Source organism: Meleagris gallopavo, chromosome Z (genome assembly GCF_000146605.3).
Source record: "Meleagris gallopavo isolate NT-WF06-2002-E0010 breed Aviagen turkey brand Nicholas breeding stock chromosome Z, Turkey_5.1, whole genome shotgun sequence".
Taxonomy (NCBI): Eukaryota; Metazoa; Chordata; class Aves; order Galliformes; family Phasianidae; genus Meleagris; species Meleagris gallopavo.
Window position 1 is genome coordinate 61,350,171 of NC_015041.2, and position 15,796 is coordinate 61,365,966.

At 40.2% G+C, this 15,796-nt stretch overlaps 1 protein-coding gene across 5 annotated transcripts in view; it reads right to left on the reverse strand.

Annotated features, from left to right (window-relative positions):
* The window catches only part of MOB3B (MOB kinase activator 3B), a 78,374-nt gene extending 64,172 nt beyond the window's left edge, over window positions 1–14,202 (reverse strand). For 4 of the 5 annotated variants that reach the window (XM_031557392.1, XM_031557389.1, XM_031557391.1 and 1 more), the window contains exon 1: window positions 14,084–14,202. The gene's annotated coding sequence lies outside the window, so the exon portion shown is untranslated. Of the gene's footprint in view, window positions 1–8,519; window positions 8,614–14,083 lie in introns of all 5 variants that reach the window. The other variant, XM_031557393.1, reaches the window with a different exon arrangement.
* Between the last annotated feature and the right edge of the window lie 1,594 nt (window positions 14,203–15,796).

Here is a 15,796-nt window from a genome sequence, read left to right on the forward strand (position 1 = left end):
AGAAGAAGAAAACGCATCTCTTTCAAGCTGAATTACTTCACTGAACAAAGATACTAGCTCTCCACTTGATAATGATATATCTGAAGCTTGCAATCACGACAAAAATAAGAGAAAAATAATATAGTTCAGGAACCTACATTGCTCATGGCCCCATTATGAATACCACTTACTGTTATTTACAAAGATATACATTATAATAATATGTATTACTTATCAAGATATTCCTTATCGGAAATTATACTCCTTAGAAACAGCTTACCTTTGATACTCCCTGTTCAAAACTCAAAGGCCTATGCACATATCCCATCCCAACTCTCTTTACCGGGGTGCAAAATTAGTTCTTCCACCCAAATTCTATCCAGAATAAAGTAGTGCAGTGCTGAGCATACAGTGATGGGAGTTCCTCTCCCTGCTTACCCAGTGCTGGGAGAGGACAGGTGCATCATGTAATTATTATTTGCTTGGCAGGTAACCACAATTGTCAACACCCTTCCTGCGGAGCACTTCAAATGAACTTCAAAAAGAGCTCTCACCAAGTTAATGAATGGACTGAAATAACATCTCTATAAACTACAGGAAGCCCAAAACAATTAGATGAGATGCATATGAAGAAAAAAAAAAAGAGAAAAAGAAAAAAGGTAAGAATCCAGTAGCACTATCTCTCTGCTTAGCAAAATATTCTTTAACATCAAATAGGAAAGAACGGGAGGAAAACTTTACCTCTTTCAGTACCACAGAAATTTGATATAGGTTTCCCCAAAAGTTACTTTTCTTTGTGACCTCACTAAGACAGAAAATGAAACCAGAGTCCTGCAAGTGTTTGCTGTCCTCTGACATAGGGAGAGGAGGGCTCATCTCCACTTACAAGTGAAGGACTTGGAACTAGCTGCAATGGTCAGACTGGTCAGACCAGACCACAGCTGTCCTGGTTGCCTGGACAACCAGAACAAATGCTGGTCAAAAAGGACCAAATTCTGTATGGTCAAAGGACCTGCTGGTCAAAGGACCAAATGCTGGTCAAAAAGAAGGGCAGCTTTCTGGCACACTCAGTGGAATAAGAAGTAAGTAAAGGAGAAAAGAGGTAAAAACAGACTGCTCTCTCCCTGCAAACAACTCACTGGTTGAGCTGTCCTCTTGCAAAATTGGTCCTCCAAATTCAGCTTCACTCTGAAGAGTGACCTGGGAGGGAAACAAAGATCCACACAGATGCTACACAAGCAAATGACACAGTACAGAGTGTAACTACACAGTGTTTACTCCAGGGTCAACCCACCCTGAAATTAGCACCTACCTTGCTCTTGTTATGAAAACACTTCAGCTGTCTTGAGGAATACTGCAAACAGTAGAAGCTAAAGACTGCTTTGAGCTCAGATAGATGTTAAGAAGGCCAAAATGTCGACTTCACAAAATCAGTTACATTCCATTTCACCTCTTCTTCTACTGTCTGAGTTATGAACAGAAAGATGGGCACCACAGAACAGCATGTCAGATTTCAAAAATGCATAACAATCGGGATTGTTTTCACACCTTAATCAATGGCAGCACCACAAAGGAGTGCACCACGGACTCCTGTTTTTCTGTACCAGAATCTCTTACTTTCTCAACCGTATCTACTGGACAAAAGTAATTCTCCTCCCTTTTCTTTAAACTACTATGATGTAAAGAAAGATACTACTGTTGTGTAAATGCTTACAGAACACTTCTAGTTTATTGTGTTAACATGAGGTATCATCAGAGGTAATCAGAACTGCCAATGCAGTGGTGAATTACAAGGACTCCCCTTGAACCACCTTGTAGTTTGGGACCTGAAGGAGGAACTTCAGTTGCTTCACCCATTCAATACAGGGATGCTGCAAGTGAGATAAATCCTGCTGCATAAAAATCAAAACTGGGCAACTCTCATAACTACAATCTTCTGGTCTTTTAAATATGGTGTGCATTTTTAATCCCATAGTAAAATAACATCAATTCTCCTCTCATTACTAGTGCTAAATTTCTATTATAAATCTCTACAGAAGCATCAGTGGAATTTAAAGTCTGTTATAAAAGAAGCTTTAGAAAGGTATGCAACTCATTAGGTTTCCAGGTCAGGTTAGTTTTAGCCAAAAGGAGTACTGGGCTAACAGGAATCTCATTCACAGAACCCAGTTTTAGTCCCTCCAAGAAGTCATCAACCTCTCCACAAACTTGCTGATCTCACCATTAGAAACAGTTGCAGCTTTTCAACAGCCTTCTGTTTGCAACATTCAATGTCCATTCCAATGCAGATGGCATTCACACAGATAATCCAAATCAGAATCATGGTTCACAAGGGGTGACCACCAGGTCATTGGCTTAAAAAATTTCTCTTCTATAATCATACTCTTACATGTGTCATAGGGGTATATTTGAAAGATAATGTCTTATTTCTTCTTCATAATGATCTTCAGTGAGTATCAGTATATCAAGCAGTCGTTCAGACAGTTCATGAATGGTTGCAAAAGCTAACAAATTGCTGCAAAAGAATTTCACATTTTTTTTCAACAGGATCTATGCAGATAGGTACTACATTCTGGAGTACTACCTCTTCTAGACTTGATCATTTCTTAACACAGCAAAAAGGTTAGAAAACCAAGGCCTCTGGAGCGCCAGAGTAGTACTCCATGGTCATGTATGGTCAGTGCCAATCACTATGCAACTGGGACTAGTTGATAGCACCACAGCCTGTTGTGGCAGTTTGCCATAGCAACTCTGCTTGCCTAATGTGCAGGTATCCAGATGGAAACTGAGCCATCTACTGCTTTTTATTCTGTCAAGGGCTTCAGAGCTGTCTTTCCTGCATCCTTTGAAATAAGATTTACAGTGAACTGGCTTACTCTTTTGGCACATCAAAAATCCTGTCCTAAATGCCATCCAAAAGGCTGACCTGTCATGTGCTAACCTGCTTGCTTGCCTCTTGTTTGCTGAGCCATTTCAGAACATGCACTGCTGCCAAAAGCCTAGACTGCTTACTAACTGCACTGTGTTAAATGCATATGGCCCAGTCACTGATTTTAGTAGCATTCTCCTCTTGTATAGACCAAATAATCTCCTAATGAGCAAAACTGAAAAAGGCTTGGAAAGTCCACCTAACTCTGTTACAGATAAGTCTTGAACGAAATTCCAAGTAGCAACACATCAAGTACCAATAATTCTCTACTCTGGAGTGAAGAAAACTTCAGTAGTTTGAATGAAAGTCATTGGATTTTCTGAGGAATAATAATAATAGTTCTAGAAGGTCTGAATTATTTCTTACACAGCATGAGGTGTGAGAATGGATGGACCCCAAATATTTCTACATACAAGGTAGATGGGAGAGATATGGACATACTTACACGTAGCAACATGAGCTGTTCCCAGTTCGGACCAGCCCTGCTGAAGAAACCTCAGCAATCCAGAATCCTGCTGGGCTTTGGGAGACCATAGCCGACAGCATCTATGGTTAGCAGTTACTTGACAACTCATCAGACACAGAGAGGACAGTCTTCATGACCACTTCACATTCAGTCCTTCAGCCAAGATCACTATCAAGGCAGGCTATTACAGCTGCTGGTAATGACCATTTCATAGTACAACCATCTCCACAGGGAAAACAGAGAAAATTTGGAAGGTTAACATTTACCTTGCTTGCCTGGTTAGAAGAAAAATAAAGTAGGAGCAAGGTTGGTTATTACTCCTGTTGATCAAGTCAACATCTATACTTTCTGTACTAACCTCACTTGATATGTGCCCCATGAAAATTCCACTGCTACTACACTTTACAACAATGCTTAATTCTGTAGGCTTATTATCCAGGTGTGTTATTAACTTTTAAGGTGTAATGTGGAATTACATCTCAATTATACTTCTTGACCTCCTAGAAAAAGAGCCTCCAAAATTCAATTACCTATCATGCTCCCTTCAATAACTTTCCCAATCTCCATCCAATTTCAATGAAATTTGAGAGAGCATTTCAAACCTCAACATAATTACAGCCCTCCAGATTTCACCCAAATTAGCAACTGGACAGGGAAAAGATCCAATTCACTGAACTCACTAAGGAAAAGCCTAATCAATCATTCAGAAAAATAATTCAGAAAAATACAGAGTTGAAAATTAGCTTCAAGTTTGTCTTCTGTCCTACCTTCCGAGTGCTTTCACAGAACACTAGAAGGAGTTGAGAAACTGAATGGAAGAAGTCATGAACTGCCTTCAGTAGCTAAAGTAGTAAATTTCTAGAAATTGTAAATACACCTGGCATATATAGCTACGTCCTCACCTCAACATGCCTGGGCAATTCTGTATCACTAGCGGCCTTCCAACAATCATGCCACATTGTTCAAGACATTTCTCACCAGCCAACTGCCATGCTGAAATAATTCATCAGCAGTACAAAGAAATTATTACATCAGAACAGCACTTCACTCAAGATAAATGACAAGAAATAGTCTACTTCTATAGCCTCTTTGTAGCCTTTGCAGCCTCCAATTCCCATAAAGGCTGATTAACATACAACAGTGATGTGTATCTGGTATCAACCCTGTAGGAAGAAGGACAGTAGCACACATCACAGTTAGGAATCTTAGATTACACTTAGTTCTCATTCTTTAACTGGTTTGATTTGAAACAGTTTTGAAATGTCCTATATTCTGCAGCCAGTTTCAGGCCCAAGTACTTGAAATGCAGAACTGTGAAATTTCACAATATAGCTATAGCCTCCCCCTCCCAGAAACTGGGACATTTTTGGATGTCACGATGACACAAGGTCACACAACTCCAGGTTGCCTTCTACGCAGCACAGGCTCTTCAGTTTAAGATACCATCCTCTTAGTCTCACATCTCCTTTTAAAAAGATCTGAAAGCAAAGGAATCTGGTTGAAATTGCAAGCATCACACCAAAAGATAAGAAAAGGTAGCATTTCCCTTGGAGGTGCTACCATGGGAAATTAGCAAGATCAGATCTTCCAACCCAAACATACTATCTCCAATATCGTGAAGGGTGCCAGCTGATGAAATCAGGTCATCTTCCTCTGCTAACAGCCATGCTTTTCTAGTCCTCCCTATGTGCCTGCACCAGTTCTATTCTAATTAGCCTCTCCGATTGGCAAAAACAAGATTTTTTTTTTCTCCACAGGGAGAGGGAAAGGGCTTGGCTTCTCAGACAGATTTGTTTGGGGGCTAAAAAAGTCCTAAGGCCAAACAGAAGAGAGACAGGATTACACCTCTAGGTACAAGACAAATATTACATCAGTTTGTCTGTGTGTGTGTGGTAAAACATCACCTTAAGCTCTACATCATCTACAACTCGTTACAGGTTTACTTCCCAGAGCAGTTTAACTGACAAAGATCTCTAAAAACACACGCAGCATGAAACATTTCCTCTGTTGGGGGTAAACAAGTTGGCTGGGTACAGTTTTTCCTACCACTACTGGATTCAGTGATCCAGGCCCAAGGGTTTTTCACATCTCAGACACAGTGATGTTTGCAGTCTTCCCAGAAATGGGAACACCAAGTGAGTCTTATCTCCTGGACTTGTCAGGCACGTTGGTTTATCATCCACTGCAGCAGCATTCTACCACACAAACATACAAATTTAGGAAGACTGGTACCAACTACTGCAAGTGAGAAAGCATTAGGAACTGTATAACTCTCATCTTTGCAGAAATGGTTTTGAGAGTGATATTCTACTGGTTGCCAAGATGGATGAACAATCATGTTAGACTATTTATTAAAACTGATTGCAAGCAGATGAGAACAGCAGAATCACAGACATCTAACACAACCAGTTTGACAGAGCAGCCAGATGGAAATTCCCTCAGAAAACCACAAAGCCTCTGTAGGGCATTCCACCTCTGCTTTTCTGGTAGGTTATGACCTCTTTATTTTCTCAATGGCAGACATGGCACTAAAGATCAATCTTCTTTCTATCTCTGCAAGCGTTCCTCTGCTTTTACAGCCCCCAATAACTTACATACAGGGTGAGGTGGGTACTTCATAAGCACTTAGATGAGACTGTGAATTTCCTGCTGGTCCCTGGCTGAGAGAAAACAACTGTAATTTGTTATAGACAGAATCTGGCAGCCTAGCAAAGGTGAGGCTGCTCAGAGCGCTCTGAGCCTCCAGGTTCAATCAGCAGCTAGGTGCAGCATGCATTCTCAGCAGGCACACGCATACAGTACATACACCATGTAGCAAATATGGTATACACATGTGACCACATCAATTGCTAGCAGACACACAGAGCACTTGCACAAACACAAATTATGTAAAGAGTTTCAATCTTTCATCCAGATTAGACAGGAGGAAAAAACTTTTCTCTCAGAGAGTGGTCAGGCAGTGGAATGGCTGCCAAGAGAGGTCATGGAGTTGCCATACCTGGCAGTGTTCAAGAGGCATCTGGACGAGGAGCTGCGAGATATGGTTTAGTGCTTGTGGTAGCAGTGGTAATGAGAAGACGGTTGGACTAGATGATCTTATTGGTCTTTTCCAACCTTGTGATTCTATGATTCTATGATGCTATGATCCTGTTCTTCTCTGTAGCCTAGTATGACAGAGGTCTGCTAGTGGAGAACACATGTACAATGGGAATTCCCGCAGCAGCTAAGCTCAGGCACTGTTGGCCCCCAGCTATCGCTGGTTCCTGGCACCTGGATAACCAGCCCCTTTTATCCCCTCATCTCTCTACTTTCATGTTTGTTCCTCCTCAAAGAAGACCCCTAAGTCCATTTCTTTCCTCACCTCCCGTTTCTCCCCTAAACATCCCATAATAAGTCCCACACAAACCCAAAGTGCTTATCCTCTTCATTCTACCACATGTCCCATATCTCCAGCCAGCAGACTCCAGCAATGCTCCCTTTTGACAGGATTGCTTCCCAGCCTATAGTGTTGAGGACACTGCAGGACAGCCCTGGAACTGGCCTTTCTGCAGCCTTTCCTTTTATCTGTATATAGGAAAACTAAATGGCAATTTGAACCTAACCATTATCTAGGTGAATTCAGACCTGGGATCTCAGTTCTCTCCAGTTCCTTCTCCTAAACCTGTTGCTTCAGCTCCCATATAACTACTAAAGTTTCACATCTTCTTCACATCTGTGACACAAAATGAAATCAATAGTGCAAAAGTTCTTTGAACATTGATGAACCACAACTAAGCCAATGTGAGAACAACCTACAAGTTCTATAACACAATGATCTTGGTTTTGACAACACCAAAAATATTTTCTCATTAGAAAAAAGCAAGTTCTTCCAGAGACTTTTGTTCCTTTGACCAAACTCCAGCAAACTGCTTGAAGGGAAAGAATGTAATGTGATGCTTGGGAAAACATGAAGCCCTAAAACAAATGCAGAGATCTCTCCTTGAAGTGCTTTTCACACCAACCAAGTAAGTCATGGAGCATCCATGAAGTCACAGTGATAAGAAGATGACAGACAGATGATTGAGGATGTGATTATTCTATACAGTGTGTAAACAGAATGGAAAAAGAAAAAAAAATGTTCAGCAACAGATCAGATCCAACTCTGCCTTGAAACACTAAGCTGTTTTTTTGTTTTGCTTTTGAAGATGAAAAGATGGGTCATCACCTGTCACTATTGTTCCATCTTGTGCAACAGAGCCACATATATGCATAACAAACTGAAATTCTGTCCCAAGATTTTTCATGCAGATAGTGAAACCATCTGAAGGTGAAATGAACTGGCATGTAATTCTTGACTGAATTATCAAAACCAGGGCCAGTCATTAAAACTGCATCAGACTGATTTCTCCTGTACTACTATAAAGACATTCTTAATGTACTTGCTCTAGCTATAAGCTAGAACTGAATCCAATTTATTTCTTTGATCTCATACAATGACTTGAAAGTACACAATTACTATAACTTAACTGAACTCTCCCTACACACTTCCAGCAGTGCACTGAGGTCAGATTCAGCCCACAACTTACTGTTGTTTAGCCCCGTCAAGGAATCAAAGCTAGAATCTTCTGACATTCCAATCGCAGTTGAAAAAGACATCCTCTGCTATCTTGGTAACTCTCACTTCAAGTCAACATCAAAAAGTCAGAGAAACATGTATTTGATACTGCATTAGACTGTGTCTAGTGACTACTGGGTGCACTGTGTTCTGCAGTCTTCAGTGACGTAATTTCAGGAGATCTCACGGTTACCATCTTGTAAAAGTTTCAGTAATCTTTTATGACAATACATTTCAGTTTGATATTCTGATCTTCCTAACACCACATGCTAATTACAGTTTAGCTTAAACCATTCTGATATGGGCACAGACTTCAAGAAACTGTAAAAATACACAACAAAGGCATTGCCTCCAACTAAGTTTAGATCCCTCATGTCTAAAAGCCATACATATTTGTACTAAGCAATACAAACAGAGAAAAGAGCTAAATAATTATTAAAAAGAAAGCAAACAAACAAACAAATAACAAAAAAACACCTTAGCAGAGTAAGACAAAGTATTAGAAGGTCTCACTGATGGATTTCTGTGGCAAATCCATGCATTAAACCTACCACGTCCTTCTCCATTCTCTGTACAGAATTTCGATCAAGAAATCAATACTTCCTTCAATTTCATTCATAAATCAACTTCTCTGAAGATCTCTAGCTGTAAGTAATTCATGAAAAAAACAAAATATTACTATTAGCAGTAGCAAAACAAGAAGAATAACAGGAGCATCACCATGTTAGTAGGGTTCTACTACTACTTCAGGCAACTGCTGAAGCCTTCACGTGGCTCACTTGAGAAACTGCTTATCCATAGCAATCCTGCAGTCTGTCACATCGTAACAGATCCTCCCAAACATTAACAGGATAATTTTAGCAAAATATTTCCTCGGAATTCCTTTGTTGCTCACATCAAGCATTCTTGAACTTCAGCTTTTTCCATATTCTCTTTGAAATAACCCTGTAATTATGCATGATGAATTGCATGAGGACACATCCTCTGGCTCTGTAAACTCCGTACACTTCAGTCACCAAATAACTTAGCTCTTGCGAAGATATAGCAATCCTTAAAAGTTCCCACAAGAGGCAAGTCTGCCTACTAACTGCCTGATAACTTTTTCTTATCTGAAAATCCAACCCTGACTCCAACTGATACTCTATCAGAAAGTTTTTTGTTTTGCAATTACCAGAGACAGCTAAATGGGCTGACAGCCACACTGGAAGAAGCCAACAATCCATAGAAATACAGCGATTTGCCATATCAGCTAAGGACTTGCATTTCAACCTGCAATGCTTGTGCAGCACAATCTTGGTCTTGTAATCACTGCAGGCTGTGAAATTGTTTGGGGCATTTTAATTAATCTGAGTACTATCAGTTCTACTATCAGCTGGCCCACAAACTTAATATTCACAGAATTACTGCCCTGATTCTAGGATGTATGTTCCAGCATCACAATGGCTATAGTGGCCCCCAAAAATAAGACATTCTGCTACCAACATGAGCTGAACTTACTTATCTTCACAGGAGGAGGCTTCAGAACAGAAACTGTCTTACTCTAAATGTAAGCAAGCCCTCATCGGTAACCTTATAGCATGGTTGACAGCTGTCAAAAACTGGGCTCAATCATCTGGTTATGAAGTAGAATGAAGCCTCTCTGAGCAGCAAATTATCACAGATAATAGAAAAAAAGCATCTGTCCTCAAAGCTGTGTATATTTTTTTTCCGACATAGTGATAGCAACAAATGCCCTAGCGAGTCAGTGCTTGTGTCAACAAAAGAGTTCTTCTGCTAATAAAACATTAGCTACTTCCCAAACAAAACAATTTGTCCTACAAGACATTACTTTTTAGAATCAATGAAATTATATCTTGCTGAGGATGGATATCTGTTAGTCACAGATGTGATTCTTTTTTTCATACTCTTTGCCAACTTGAGCGTAAAAGCAAAACTTCTCAGCATAAAGCAAGGCTGCCCATTTAAGTATAAATAAGATGAAAAGTCCTTATCAGATGCTAATTTGCTTGTGTTCACTGACCAACCACTCACTCTTCCTTCAGTTAATAAAATTATTGAAAAAATAAGCAATCTTCTGCAACTAAAAGAAACTGAAACCAACAATGAACTGGCAGAATCACTGTTGATAAAAACACAGGTCTTACAAAATAATTAATACCTAACATGTCATGCAAGAAAATAAAATCAGAGTCATAAAAGAGCAGCATCTGAATACAGAAAAGACAACAAGAAACTACAGGCTTTCGGGCCAGCACAACAAGAAGGATAGAACTGACAGCTTCATCAGCATGACCGTCTGGGTTCAGAGAAGTTTTGTGCGAGTTTGCATTACTTTGGCACTGTATATCAAAATCTCACACCACATTTGCCTTCTCCAAGGAATTAAAATGAACCACCAGAACATGAACTTCCTACACAAAATGGGTGGATATTTTTCTCAGCAGTGTCTCAATGAAACAATTGATTTCAGATTTCCCAGAGAGATTATGAAGATCATACAAAAGAATACAACAGTGGTCATCTATGAGTTCCTCCAACAGACTTTTCAGCTATTTAGCAAAAATCATCCCAAAGGTGTTTGGAATACAAGCAATATTGAAAAATTTCAAAATGGAATTCATCAGCAAATTGAAGAATTAGAGATTTGTTTGTTGGAATAACTACCAAAAGCACGGAAAGCTTTCAGATGCAGATGCAAAAAAGCAGTACCCTCAGTACGAAGAAGTACTTCCAAAGAATCACCAGCTTCCTTAAAGATAGGCAATACAGCCACTGTTCCTGGGACACCGTGCAAACAGAACTGAGATCATGCCTCATAATTTTTGAGAACCTTATGAAAATCACACACCATAGAAAGGTAAAATCCTATATATTTGTGTTCTTTGTCAGGCACTGGTAAATTCCCCCTTCTTGGAAGGTTTTAAATCTCTACATTTCAAATATTTTCAGATCGGTACTTCAGACTTGTTTACAAGACATTTGGTGCTCTGAGTTAAGCACATAGAATACTTCAGTGAAAGGACAATTGGTATCACCAGCTACTGTTGGATATTAACTTTTTAAAATGTGTGGATCATCCTGCTCCTACATACTCCTCCTCTACACTATAAATGTATTCTCTGGTCTTTCCACAGAATACGCCTATTGCTTAACAGCCAGAAGATCTTGCATGAGGACACTGTACTGATACCCTGTACTCCTGCATCATTTCACTTATGCAGAAAGAAGACCAAGATGCAGACATGCAAGAGGAAGACAAATCCTCCTGGAGTCTTGTATGTAGCATAGATTTTAATTTATAAAACGGACAAGGTTAATCAGAAAACATTTACTGTATGGATACAGATGCAAACAAGTTTATTCCACTCCTCTATCACCTTTGCTCCTCTCACACAGGCAGAGTCACAGAGTATTTCAAATAATTGTCTTCATCAGTTTAACTGCTTCCCAAAATACCTTGAGAACCTGTGGGCTTTGGTACCACTCCTCATGTACTACAATACTGTATGGTTTTCAAAATGTTTTTTTTTTTTTAAATGCTTCAGATTTCTAATGATATCCGACTTCCCATGTATGTTCATCACAAATGGTACATGTTCAATTGGAATGCAAGAGGAAGAGTTAAAAAATATATCAGCAACTAATAGGGGAATGTGAAGGAAAAGAGCAAATACTCAAAGACACAAAGTTCAATACACTGCTACTGTTACCTAAGCATAGAATCTCAGCACTTTGCCAGAGAATTGTGAGGGCTGACAGCAACTTTAATCACATCTTTCCCTTTTTAAAATCCATTCCCCTTTAAGGAAAAAAAAAAAAAAACCCTAACAGAATAGTTACAACTGCCTAATTTTTGACATTTAAACATTGAGCTAAGGAGATGAAGCCGATAAAGCCCACACCCTCCATTCCCATACACTCCTTTTCAACAGAAATGATGGGAGAGGGAACAAATTTCAGACTCCCCCATGTACATCTGCTTTCAATCACCAAGGTAAGAGGTCAACTTTTTCACTGGTTGTGTAGGGAACATAAGACCAATTAGTAACACTTAACACATAGTTAATGTTCAGTTTGCAACAACCTCATTAATCAGTCTCTGAAGTGGAATCTTTGTTCTGCTAATTTAAGGACTTTGCAACTAAAATGAGATCAGAGCAATGTTTCATGGCAGCATGTTCAAATACATTCCACTATGAGTTTGCCTTAATTTTTGCTTTTTACTGTAGGCAATCCTGATAGCTTGATTTTGGATAACCAACATAAATAACTTGAAGAACTGCAGCCCATGAAGTTAAGCTATCCCTATGCATATATTATACGTAATGTGCAAGACAATGCTTTCCAAATCTGCACTTGTATTTGACTCCCAGAAAGGTCAGGAGTCAGCACAAGTTACAGTAGATGTGACTGGACACAACCTCACACATTCTTTTAATTCTTCATGGGACAGAAGGATATTTTTCTGACAGCCTGTGAATAAAAGCCCATCCCTGGGCAATTTGGAAGTACTGGCTTCTTTCATCTGCTCTTCCAAGGAAGTGCTTTAATTAACCTTAAACAGATATGCCTATTAAGTTATGTGCATTACTATCACTTGTGACTGACACTTCCAGATGATGTTATACTTTGAAAAGGGTAGATGAGATTGTAAAGCCAAACACTCATTAGTCTGGTCTAGTATTAAATGTGGAGGTTGGTGGCCCTGCTTGTGACAGTGAGAGTTGGAGATCCGTGATCCTTGAGGTCCCTTCCAACCCCAGCCACTCTGTGTGATTCTGTGATCTGTACAGAGATTCAAAATCACTTATAATTTCTTTGAAGTAAAAACTTAACTACATCTTCAAATCTGGAAGCTGGATAGCTTCTTGACTATTTTCTTTGGTAAAAGAATATACAGGAGGATTCTGTTTTTGCAAAGAAATACAGTCTGAAATGTTGAGTGCTAGCTTTTGTACCACACTCTATTAGTCAATGAATGGTTGAATCACTTTGATAGATGCAAATGACAAACTGCAGTTTTCTCCAAACTTACAAAACTATGTTTTGTATGACTAAAGGGTGAGAAAATGGAACTTTGTTTCTTATAGCCCTCAACCATGTTTCTTTGGTTTCGGCATACTGACAGTGCTATTGGGCAAGAGTCAAGCCTCCTAAGCAGTTTTAGTGTCTGTTCAGCATTCACTCCAACGCAATTTACAGACTACATTCATTTATCTGCTTGTATTTGTTTTAAAATATCAATGCTGTGTAATCATGATTGATGTTTTTTTGTTTGCTTGTTTTTGTACTCTCAAAGGGTAATAAATGCAAAGTTACAAAAAGAAAAATCAAAAAACAACTTCACTACAGAGGGAAAGACTCATTTTTAAGCCCACAGGGGTCATGTGAAGTAGTTGGATATACCAAACATTACTAGCCATGGAATTTGCTACAGCCTTTCTGAATTAAATTCTTGTACCTTTTAATAACGTGAGCATAAGTTCAATCTTCACACATAATAGAAAATGCATTTTTTCTGACTATGATGGTGTAAGAAAAGAGGCAGATTTATATCTGAACGAAGATTTCTTAGCTCAAACGTATCTTGGAAAATTTCTAATAATCAGACTGAAGAGCCCTCTGCTCTTAAAAAGCACGTTCCCATGAAGATACTTGATAGGTTAAGTCTCTCTTTTAATTTTTTTTTTAATTAAATTAAATCAGATTAAATTTATGACTACAAGTCATGATGACCCAATTTAATATCGTTCCTCCTTCCCCAACTTTGTTTCAGTTCCACATTCTCATCCTATTCTAACATTTATTGAACCTTTTCCTCAGTTCAGAAGAGAAAGTAGAATGTGGCAGCAAGACAATAATTATAGGGAAAGCATGGTTACTGTCTAATCTGTTACTTACTGTCTAACCTAAACTCCTTTAAATAACAGCCTCTTTGTAAGCTGGACTCTTACATCCTCAGCCATTCTGTCCTTCATTTGTAAGTGCTTTTCCTTTCCTTTCCGAGTAATGAGCTAATGACCCATCAGTAAATACTGCATTAGTAAGCTACTACTTTCCTGGAAGTTTATCTGTTCAATAGTTAGGATTAAAATTCCACTTATATCCTACCCACCTCCTCAGATTCCTGTCTGATCTCATTTCACCTCCACAACTCAGAAGAGGCTCACAGGACTCATGCCTGCAAGAGGTACCATCAAAATGCTGATAATATCCTAAAAGGGAAAAACAAAAATAACAGTGTTTAGTATATAAACTATTCCATCTGAAATCTCGGTGTGCCTGACTCATAGGAAAGATTAAATATTTAATGAAGAACTGTGCCACATGGTTTTCCTGTAAGACTTTTAAACAATTATTATTCTGAAACAACTCTGAAGTCCGTATTTCCAGAGCACTCAGCCCTCCTCACTTTTCTGATCCAGAACACAAGTACCTTCCTCTGGGATCTTGAATGGTGCTGAGTACTTTGCTGGCAGCTGATAAAGAAATATTTGCTATGATGGAAGCATCAGCAAAGGAGCCGAAGTGATTTGGTCCAGCCCCAAGTTTCATAACACTCATGCGCTCTCAGCAGCCCAGGCTACCCCACCAGCACTGAGGCAAACAGCACTAAATCATAACTAACTCCTAGTTGCCTGATGCCAAACAATGCCACACTATAATGCTACATTCACCTCCTAAAAGGAGGTGACTCTTCAGTCAGCTTAAGGGCACCCTGTCTACCTTGCATCTCTCTTCTTTTTGTCTTACCTCTCACTGAGATGTGCACACTGTCTCTGCTACAAAAGAACAGTTTATTCCTCATTTGTATCTGGAAAACTCTTTTCTCTCCCCTTAGAATGGAGAAAGCAAAGCTGTCATGAATGTTGGTCCACCCAGAAGAATGCAGATCTTAGTACAAGTTGCTTGGCTATAGCGGGATGCAGAGGAACAGGTTCTCCAACTACGTGCTGGACAGCATCCTGGGCATAGACTGCCCAGTTTGAGGAGAACATCTGGAAAACTTTCTCCTTCTGTTCCCCTCTTTACAAGCAGTGATATTATACCTTATTATACACAAATGATGCAGTTACAAACAGCTTAAGGAATAGAAACAATCCTGTCTCCTATGGGATGAATTACTGCAATCCGAGCAGAGACGGGAAGGGTTCTCAGCCACCTTTATCCTTCTTGATGCCTCTTGATAAGCAGAGGCAACTTGTTCTTGCACTGGCTTGGTTTAGGACACACCCCAGCATCGTTTGGAACATCTTGTTTATGAGAGCTGCCCACAAGCAGCCTCAAAGCAGGCTGACCTGACCACTGAACGGGAGCAGGAAGGTTGTTACATCTCCAAATGCCATATGGCAGCACTCTCGCCCAAGGACAGCCCGACTACCTGCCGGGTCAGTCAGCAGCAGGGCTATCTTCAGCACAGAGCTCGCTGGTCCTCGCAGCAGCAGTCACTCACGTCTCCATCGCCGGTCCCGAGTGAGCCTGAGCAGCTGCCAGGCTGTCACACCGGGGCAATGCAAAGCCAGGCAGAGATTTCAAACCCGCGTTCCTCGAGCGAATGAGGAAGTTTAACACGTCGTTCAAGAAGCGGCCAAACTCACCAACTAAAAACAAGGCGTGCTCAGCCCGTCCCAAACACCTGGCGGCCCGGCCGTGGGGATGCTCCGACACGAACGCGATCCCCGACACCAAAGAAGGGCAGCAGAAGGGCCGTGCCTCAGAGGACAAGCAGGTGACCGAGCAGCTCACCGCCCCTTGAGATCGGGCGGAGGGCCAAAGCCGGCCCTCAGCGACCAGGGCCCGAGCTGCCTCCGGCGGGCACAGCTCCCAG